Raw genomic sequence first — 9,969 nt, forward strand, 5'->3', positions numbered from 1 at the left:
CTGTGATCTGTCGTGTCTGTTTTCTCGTTTGTCTGACGTTCACGTATATGAGATCCGTCCGCGCCACTGTGTGTCGGGGGTTCCTTCCTGATCGCTGCTGAGCGGTATACCACGTGTGACCACGCCACTGTTTGTTCAGCCGTTCTCGGGTGGCTGGACATTTGGGCTCTTTCTAAGCTGCCATGGGTGTCCTTGGGTGTGTCTTTGTGTGAATACAAGCGCTCGTTGCTTGAGTAGATGCCTGGGAGAGGAATCGTGGGGTCTTAGGGTGGATGTACACTGAGCACAAAGTGCCACGCGCAGCTTCAAAGCGGGTGTGTGCCCACAGCAGTGGCTGTGAGTTCCGGTTGCTACAGGTTTGTGCCTACACTTGGCTTCGTCTTGTCCTGAATTTTGGCCATCCTGACGGCTCTGTACTGAGATCTCTTTGTGGTCTTAATTTGCTGTTTCCACCACCGCCTCTTCCCTAGATGACTGCATTGGCGTCCACCCGGGCTCCCTGGCTGGTTCCTGCCCCCTGCAGCGCACCCTGCAACCAGCCTCCAGGGGGACCCCCGTCTTGTCTGGTCAAGGCCCGTGACCTCCACTGGAAACCCTCCCGTGGCTCCCGGCTCGCTGAGACTAAAAGTTGAGGTTCCAATGGACTCCCCCAGCACCCCCTCCACACAGTGCCCCTCTCCCTGCCTCCAGACCCCTGTGTCACCTTCTCAGGGCCACCTGCACCCACCCTTGATGTCAGCCCTCTGCCGACTGGACCGGTATTCCGTTCCCTATTCCATCCCTGGGACCTGGATCAGTTCCTGGCACAGAACAGAGGCTCGACCGGTGTTGGCTGAACAATTGAAACGTCTCTCGTGGGTCTTACCAGCTCCCTCCCAGCCCCAAGTCTTCCTGTGCCCTTGAACTCCTCTCCTCCAGTGTTTAGGGATGGTCGAAATATCCCGCCTTGAAGGGTGGCTGACGGGGCGCTCCGTCCAAGCTGAGTGCCCAGCACCCCTCCCGGGGAGGGAAGCGGCTGGTGAGGATCCCCCTCCCCACCTCTGCCTGGGTCCTCAGGTCCCCTGGAGGTGGGACAGCCCTGGGCAAACCTCGGCTCTGCCCGCCTCCCCCATGCCGCTGGCCTCCCTCATCGACCAGCAAGAATCTTTCCTTTCCTTTCCTTTGGCTGATAACTGGGGCAGGGGAGGAAGACCCGATTTATTTGGCAGCAAATAAACAGCCGCTATGATAACGTTGGGGAGAGAAAGTTTAAAGGAGGAAAAATACCTTGGGTAATGCCATCTCCTGCGTCTTTATATTCGGAAATGGATCGTTCTGGACGCGGGCAGAAGGCCTGATTTAATATCCTCATGGAAAATACTGCACCTGATCCAATTACCACGGGAATTTTGATACAGTCAGCAGTCAAGATGAAAGATTCAGAGGCGCTCAGCACAGGAGTAAACACAGAGACCGAATTACCCCGACTCCCCTGGGGGCAGATAAGCGGTTCGGGTCACCGTAGGGGCACCTCGGGCCAGGCTGGGGGGCTCGACCGAGGCCGGCGTGCAGCCATCGGGCCCCATGGCCACACTGATCTGTCCCTTGGCAGCCGCCATGATGCCTTCTTAGCCAAGGAGACCCTTGGGTTGGAACCCTGGCATGGCAGGCCACAGTCCACGCGGAGAGGGGTCCCCACGCTGTGTGCGTGGTGCCTTGCCCAGTCCCTCCCCTGTGTCACCCTTGCCAAAACCCGACCGGGCTGCTGCCTGAACGACCCTCCGTGTGCCCTCCTGGCCCAGCCTCCAGGCCACCAGGCGGGCTCTGTCTCGGCCTTCTGGCCTGGACGCCTGCAGCAGCCCCCTCTGGCCTCTGTGTCTCATTCTGCCATCCTCCCGCGACCGATGGCTTACAGACATGGTCTACCGTCTCTTCTGTGCTCAGAACCCTCAGTCACCTCCAGGAGGTTCTTAGCAGAAAGTCCAAAGTCAAGGGACCCCTCCAAGGCGCTGCGCATCTGGGACCCTGCCCCTCTCCAGCCTGGCCCCCATCTCCCTCCGCTGCACCCACCTGGCCTCCCCAGTCCCCAGGCTAGTCAGTTTCCTTGTCACGTGCACTCTGAGCCCCTGCCCTTTGCTGCACAACATTGGCCGTGACTAATTACAGAACCGTCCGAGCTCTACCTGTTGAACACCCATCTCTCCCGCTGGATTTGGGCTGCACCAGTGTCAGAGGTATGCAGCCTCGGGCACGGTTCTAGACTCCCTGAGCCTCGGTGGACTGACCTGCACGCAACCCAGAGGGGACGGAAGGATCCAGCAAGGTGCTGACGGGGAGGAATGTGATAAGGAGCGAAGGTTCTACAGCCACGACCCTGGTCTGCCACTCGCCAGCTCCACGACTCAGTTGCCTCATCTGTGAAATGGGTCGTCATGGCAAATTACACCAGTCAATATCTGTGTTAACCTTGTTGAGCTCCCCATCCCTTCCTAGATATTGGTCGGGCTCCATGTATCTTTCCCCCCCTTGAATGAGGGGGCAACTAAAGCCTTGGGGTGTCCCCACCATCGCAGAGCTGTGGGGCAAGGCCTGGATCAAGGCACCAGGTGTTTCCCACCAGAGTCAGACATTAGCTCATTCACCACAAACCTGTGACTACAGTCGAGTCCGTTACCTCTGGAACCTACCTCTAAGGAAGAGACGTGGCGGACTAGGTCCACGGGAGGACGTGCTTATTTATTTAAAGTTTATTTATTTATTTTGAGAGAGAGAAAGAGAGAGAGAGCGCACAGGCTGGGGAGGGGCAGAGAAGGGAGACAGAATCCCAAGCAGGCTCCACACCATCAGTGCAGAGCCCGATGTGGGGCTCGAACCCACAAATTGTGAGATCATGACCTGAGCTGAGATCAAGAGTCAGACACTTAACTGACTGTGCCACCCAGGCGCCCCTATTTTTTAAATGTTTGTTTATTTTTGAGAGAGAGGAGGGGTGTGGAGGGACAGAGAGAGAGTGGGGAATGGAGGATCCCAAGCAGGCTCTGTGCTATCAGTGCAAAACCGGACGCAGGGCTCGAACTCACAAACCGTTGAACTCCTGTACTGAACCGTGAGATCCTGACCTCAACCGAAGTAGGATGCTTAACCGACTGAGCCACCCAGGCGCCCCAGGAGGATACATTTTGAATGGGGACCCGGAATGTAGCCTTCTGAAGGGATCATCTCCCTGGGTGGGCTTTTGTGTGGCTGAAAAGATTATCCAGACAATGACTTTGATTTTAAACATTAACATTTGATTCATGAACGTTACACGTTCAAAAGTGCAGTTCTTTCTTGAGCTCTTAAGTTCACTTTACATATCTTACTATTCTAATTCTATTTACATATTTATAAACTTAGCACATTTGAACAATCCTTTGTAAGGGCCCTTTGATTACTGTTTGGTCCCATTTACAAAACTAGTTAATCAAGTGCCTTCAAACGTTTTAAGCTGCATAAATAAATTGAAAGTGTTCCATTTCTTTCTCCGTATGTTCAGTGATCTGCCCGAGAAACCGGCCTCTCCACAGACGGAAGCGTACATTTCATATACTCCATTTATACACGCGGTGGCATCCAGCACTGCTTCCAAACTTCCTAAAAGCGCAACTTAACACCCCAATTCTGGGGCACCTGGGTGGCTCAGTCAGTTAAGCGTCCGACTTCGGCTCAGGTCATGATCTCACAGTTCGTGGGTTCTAGCCCCACATCGGGCTCTGTGCTGACAGCTCGGAGCCTGGAGCCTGCTTCAGATTCTGTATCTCCCTCACTCTCTGGCCCTCCCCTGCTCATGCTGTCTGTCTCTGTCTCTCAAAAATAAATAAAACATTAAAAAAAATTTTTTTAAAAGACCCCAATTCTATTTTTTAAAATTTTCTTAATGTTTATTAATTTTTGAAGGACAGAGTCTGAGTGGGGGAGGAGCAGAGAGCTAAGAAGGAGACACAGAATCCAAAGCAGGCTCCAGGCACTGAGCTGTCAGCACAGAGCCCAACGCAGGACTCGAACTCCCGAGCCGTGAGATCATGACCTGAGCTGAAGTCAGATGCTTACTGACTGAGCCACGCAGGCGCCCCTAAAACCCCAATTCTAAAGCAAGCTCTCACTTCCATATTTTAAATCCGAACCACAAGGCTGGGCTGGTACCTTCATCAGCAAGATATTCCTGAACCTTAGAAAGGCTTAAACCTGGGCACACTCAAGACCAAGATATTATGATTAACATTACTGTTTTGATTCTCTTAAATGTGTCTCTTCTTTCTTTCTTTTTTTTAAGCTTTATTTATTTATTTTGAGAGAGAGAGAGAGAGAAAGGGCACGAGCAGGAGAGGGGCAGAGAGAGGGAAAAAGGGAATCCCTAGCAGGCTTCACTCTGTCAGCACGGAGCCCGACGCGGGGCTTGAACGCAGAAACCGCAAGATCACGACCCAAGCTGAAATCAAGAGTCGGACGCCTAACGACCAAGCCACCCTGGGGCCCCTCAAATGTGTCTATTCTTAATTCTAAGCCTTCCTGAGGTTGAATGATGCTAGCCCGGCATGGGCACGATTCGGGGGCACCTAGAAGTTTGAGGATTGCATTCTCAACTGGCCGAGTGTTTTAAGGACCCGCTGGGCTGGCTGGGGTGCCCACCTGCCCAGCCTCCACCGCCCAGGGCCTGGGCCCAGTGCTGGACTCCTGGGGGCCCCTGGCTGGCTGGGATGAGCCCCTCAGCCCTCATTCTTCTCTCCGCTCACGCCCCCCACACCCCAGTTGATTGGATTCCGCTAATCGGTTTACTGATTCATTCTCCCCTGAACACTTCATATTCCTCGTCTCAGTTAGGACCTCCACCATGGAGGACACTTAATGACAGATTATTGGATTATGTGTGCCTCTCAGGGCTTTTGTCACACTTCTGAGGTCACCGCAAGGACGGGGGTGGGGGGGAGGGGGGTAGAGTGGAGGCATGGCCACTACCCAGGAGGAAGTGGTCATGGGGTGCATGGCTGCCCGACCACCCGACCACCCCTAGTCTCCTCACCTTTGCCAGCTGATGCCCGCATGTCCCTGGCTGCCAGAAGCCACATAACACTGGGACAGCTGGAAGAAGGAGGGCGAGGAAGACCTGGGCCTTCGAGTCCCCCCAGCCTGGAAGAGAATCGCAGAGTCTTGCCCTCCCTGCTGACTGCTGTGGGCACTTAGCTGCTTGCTCTCCGCGCCTCACCTGTGAAGCAAACTGCAGACAGGTGGGTCTTAGAGCTTCCCCCCAACCCCGGGCAGTGTGGCTGTGAGCACTGAGAAGGGCCTGGCAGCCAGTGAGCCCCAACTAAATGTCAGTCCCTTCCCTGAAGCAGCTCCATCCAGAGCTCTGCCCATGAGAGGCCGGGGGTGGGGGTGGGGGTGGGGGTCAGGAGACACCTGCTGGTGGGAGGGGCTGTCCGCAAGAGCGTTTGCACTCTCTTTGATCTCAACAACCCCATGAAGACAGTCACTAGTATCTGGTCAGTACTGGGGCTCAGAGAGGTTAAGTAACTTGCCCCAAGTCACACAGCTCAGTAAAGGTGGAGCTGGGGTTTGCACTCAGATCAGCCTGGACCCTCAGTCCCTTCGTCTTGGCCCCAGTGCTGTCCCCCTCCCTAAGGCAGTGGGCCCCAAATACGGGCTTGAGCTGGACAAGACCGAAGCAGCAGGAGAAGGCAGCCGTGACTGAGCTTTTTCCGCAGCGGAGAGGATTCCATTCCATCTCCCATCACTGCCTCCTCAATTATCCCGCCACCGCGAACCCGAGAGAGAATCGGAGCCACTGTGAAGGTGGCATCTCTCAGATGAAGGCTGCAGCCGGCAACCCCGGCCAGCAGCCTCGGGATGGGGGTGCCTGCTGGTCCCTCGGCATCTTGGGGTGGCCCCCAGGGCAGGGTGGGGGCTGCGGGGAAAGGTAGGGTGGATAGGGGTCTCCTTCCAGCCTCCCAGCCTGGGGAGGTTGTCTTGGTAACTCGGGCAGAATTGCTGCTTACCATCTTGCGGGATTTCTCTCCCTGTGATGAAAGGCTCATGGAGGGGAGGGGAGGCAGAGCCAGCCCAGCACCCTCCTTCCGAGGCGCGGCTGACTTCATAAGGGACGCTGTTTTTCTGCAGGAAGCCTCAATCTCAGGCTCACAATGTGCGGGGCGGGGTGGGGGCAGGGGTGAGGGTCTTCCTGAAACCTGGACCCCATGGGAAAGTCCTTGGGTCCCACACACCCTCCTGAGCTGGGACAGAGTCTTGGAAAACCCCAGGGTGAGCCTGCGGCTCTGGGGATAATGGAGGGGGGAGGCTGTTTCGAGAGGGCACAACAGCCCAGTGTTCTGCTCAGCATTAGACGGCTCGGGTCCCCTCTGCTCACAGGCTGGATGGCCTTTCCTGCTGGGTGCCAGGGACGCGATGGCTCCCTGGGGGGTTGAATGAGGCGTTGCTGGAAAGCCCTTCCCGCTAGGGGGCAGACCCGCCCACATGGGCCAGTGGTACCATTGTCAGGATGCAGTGAGGTGTCCATAAGTCAGCCTGAGATGTCCACCCCCAGAACCACAGGAGGCGGGAAGCTGACCAGCTTCCTTTGTCTCTCTCTGTCTCTCTGTCTCTCTCTCTCTCTATTTTAACCACCTCGCAGAATTGCAAAGTCATCTGCCTTGAACTCAGAAGGAGCTACATACAGGCAAGGGTGACTGGTAGCTCCATTGATTAAGCGTCTGACTTCAGCTCAGGTCACGATCTCACGGTTCACGAGTTCAAGCCCTGCGTTGGGCTCTGTGCTGACAGCTCGGAGCCTGGCACCTGCTTCGGATCGACATGCCCTGCTCTCAAGCAAGAGCATCCCCCCCATCTTTGCAGATGTGGCCATGGGAGCCCAGAGAGGTGATGCGACTTGTCCTGGGCTGCCCAGCCACTTGGCTCTTCCCCAGCAGAGGCGGCCGCTCGGCATGGGGGTGAGAGTCCAGGTTGTCCCCACTCAAGGTTCCTTCCTCTGCCAGCACAGCAGCTCCGCCCTCTGTTCGAAGAGACCCTCGAATCCCCCCACGGTGAGGATGGCTTCACAGTCAAACATTCACACTCTAATCAGAGCCCATGTGCACCTCCAGGAAGTGACCATGTCAGAGGCCAAACCCCATCTTGTAACTGACCGTCCCCTGAGACATCAACCCGTGACCTGAGTGTCAAGGCAGCTGTATTATAAGCACAGAGCTGAGCATGAGAATTTCACTGATGGGAAGGGGTTTGGGGGACGGGGCCAGGGCCAGGGGCACGAAACCTGCTTCTTCCTTACCACCGTGCAGGGGACCGGGGATGTCCCCCACGGCCGGGGCGGGGGCAGCGCTTCATTCCTCAGTCACATCACTGACAACATGGCTGTGTGTTCCCTACTAACCAGAAGAGATTTTATTTAGTGAGCACTTACTGTGTGCCAGGCCCTAAGTTAGCTGCAGGTTGTGGGGGAAGCTACGTCCATTTTACAGATGAGGCCAATGAGGCTCAGACAGGCAGAATCACTTGCTATTTTTGGTGGTTTCTCCAAGGGTGAACCGTGTCAAGGATTTCAGGGCAAGTGATTTTATGAAGGAAGTGCTTCCAGGAGAAGCCAGGCAGGAATGGAGAAAGCAGGACAGAGAAGGATTATAAGGCTAAGGGTGCGGTTTCAGCGGAGACCCCAGGCTCAGCCTGATCCTGTGAGAAGTGCTGGAGCCTAGATTACACCTCGGTGCTGACCCCACCCCAAGATCAGGAGGGGGGGCTTTCATCAGCCATTGGCTGCAGATGGACAATGGGGTTCAGGAAAAGGGGACTCAGGGGACCTGGCTGGGACACCAAAGTCTCTACCATATTTGCTCTAAGTCACGTATCTGCCCAGTGACAGAGCCAGGATTCAATGAAGCCCCATCCCCACCAAGCCCTGGGTTCTTTTTTTTTTTTTTTTTTTTTTAACTTAAGTTTACTTTGAGGAGGGGAAGGGCAGAGAGAGAGGGAGAGAGAATCCCAAGCCGGCTCCCTGCTGTCAGCAAAGAGCCGGATGCAGGGCTCAATCCCACGAACCACGACATCATGACCTGAGCGGAAATCAAGAGTCAGATGCTGAACGGACTGAGCCACCCGGGCCCCCCTAGGTCCTGGGTTCATAGCTGCTGCCCCCCACGCCTCACCTCTCCCCAGGCCGGCTCCCCCTCTGCCTCCTGCCGTCTCCAGGAAGCCAAGAGCATGGGGGCGAAGCTACAGGAGCATGTATTGCATACTTTCATTACACCGCGGATCTCCCATGCTCTATCACACGGCCTCACCACAGAAGATACAGCACAGCGTCTCATGCATTATTTATACAACGGGACTCTTGCTGGGGGTGCGGGGGGTGGGCAGCCTTGGATATGCACGCATATGGCTGGGCACACTCGGAAAATCCCCCGTGCGCAGAGGAACAATTAGACACTCCTGACTTAGGGCCCCTCTCCTCGCGTGGCAAAGCAAACAAGCACACAAATGAGTTGATTCAAAGAAAATGACTCTGTAAATGAGGTTACAGTTGGCGCACGGATATGGGAGGAGGAGGGCAGTGCGGAGTAAGGGAACTGGCAGAGGGAGTGAGGGTGGCCGGGGGCCTCCACCCATCAGCCCCCTGCGCCGTCCCCTCCCCCACAATCCGCACTGTGCTCTACGGAGTGAGATCCCCGCCCCCCTGGGTAGACATGAGCATGTGACTCTCTCTGGCCAATCCACTGTGCTCTAGGGAGTGAGATCCCCGCCCCCTCTGGGTATACATGGGCACGTGATTCTTTCTGGCCAATGAAACCCAAGGAGGCCGGAGGTGGGCCACTCCCAGGCCAGGGCATTGAAGTGCGGGTGTGGGGCCCTCCGCGTGGTCCCCAGAGCAGAGTTTGGAAGTGTGTGGTGTGAGTGAGTGACAAAGCTCGGCAGTGGGGACCCACTGAGATGCTAGGCTTGTCACCGGCCTGTTGGGCCTGTTGTGCTCATAGAGCAAACAACTCAAGGGCATAAGGCCACTTGCCCAAGGTCGTGCTGCCTGGGGAGTGGGGCAGCTTAGGGCCGAGATCTGGTCTGCCTCCACCGGTCCTCGGCGGCGCCCTTCTGTCTCCAGGGACAACTGATTCTTTTCCAAATGACTGTTCTGTTGACATAACACATCTGTCCAGCCACATCCTAAGCGTTTCTCAAGCCCCCATCCATTCAGCCTAGACCTCTGCACTTTGGGGTGGCTGCCCAGGTCTTTCCCTGGGCTCTTCCTCCCTCTCCTTGCAAATCCGCTCCCCTCACAGGAATCGGGTCACCTTTCCAGACACGAGTCTTCTTGCGCCGCCATTCAAAACCCATCGCAGGCTCCCCAGGGCCCCAAAGACAAGGCCAGTGTGCCACAGGCCTCTGGTGACTTCCGTACCTCCCTACACCACTCTCCATTTGGGCCACGCTCCAGCCACACCTGCTTCCTTCAGTCTCTGAACAGCACACTCCTACTGCAGGCTTCCCATAGGCTGTTCCCACCACCTAGGACACTTGTCCCTGCAATTTTAGCCTGGCTCACTCCCACGAGGGAGGCTCCGGAGCCCAGGGCTGGAACCCAGGAACAGACGGTGAGGGCACACGGATGCATTGTGTGTGTGTGTGTGTGCGCGCGCACCTGTGTAAGCTCCACCTTCCCTCATACCCCTGCCCAGATGCCCTCCTGCATCAGCCATGCAGTATTTGCTTGTTCACTGTCCTTCCCTTTTGCCTTGTTACTGAGTACAGTGCCTGGCACAAAGGAGGCACTTAGTAAATAGTCACCGATTGAATGAAGGAATGAATGATACCATGAGGGTTCACACCACGAGTGGCCACAAGTCCATGAAGATATATTTGATTTCTCTTCCTGTCCCAGCCGGGACACAGACCCAGCCGCCCCTGTCTTGGGGTCCACACCCACACCCAGGCCAACACCCCCCCCCCCCCCCCCCC

The sequence above is a fragment of the Hyaena hyaena genome, unplaced genomic scaffold, assembly GCF_003009895.1.
Source record: "Hyaena hyaena isolate Hyena2069 unplaced genomic scaffold, ASM300989v1 scaffold_38, whole genome shotgun sequence".
Taxonomy (NCBI): domain Eukaryota; kingdom Metazoa; phylum Chordata; class Mammalia; order Carnivora; family Hyaenidae; genus Hyaena; species Hyaena hyaena.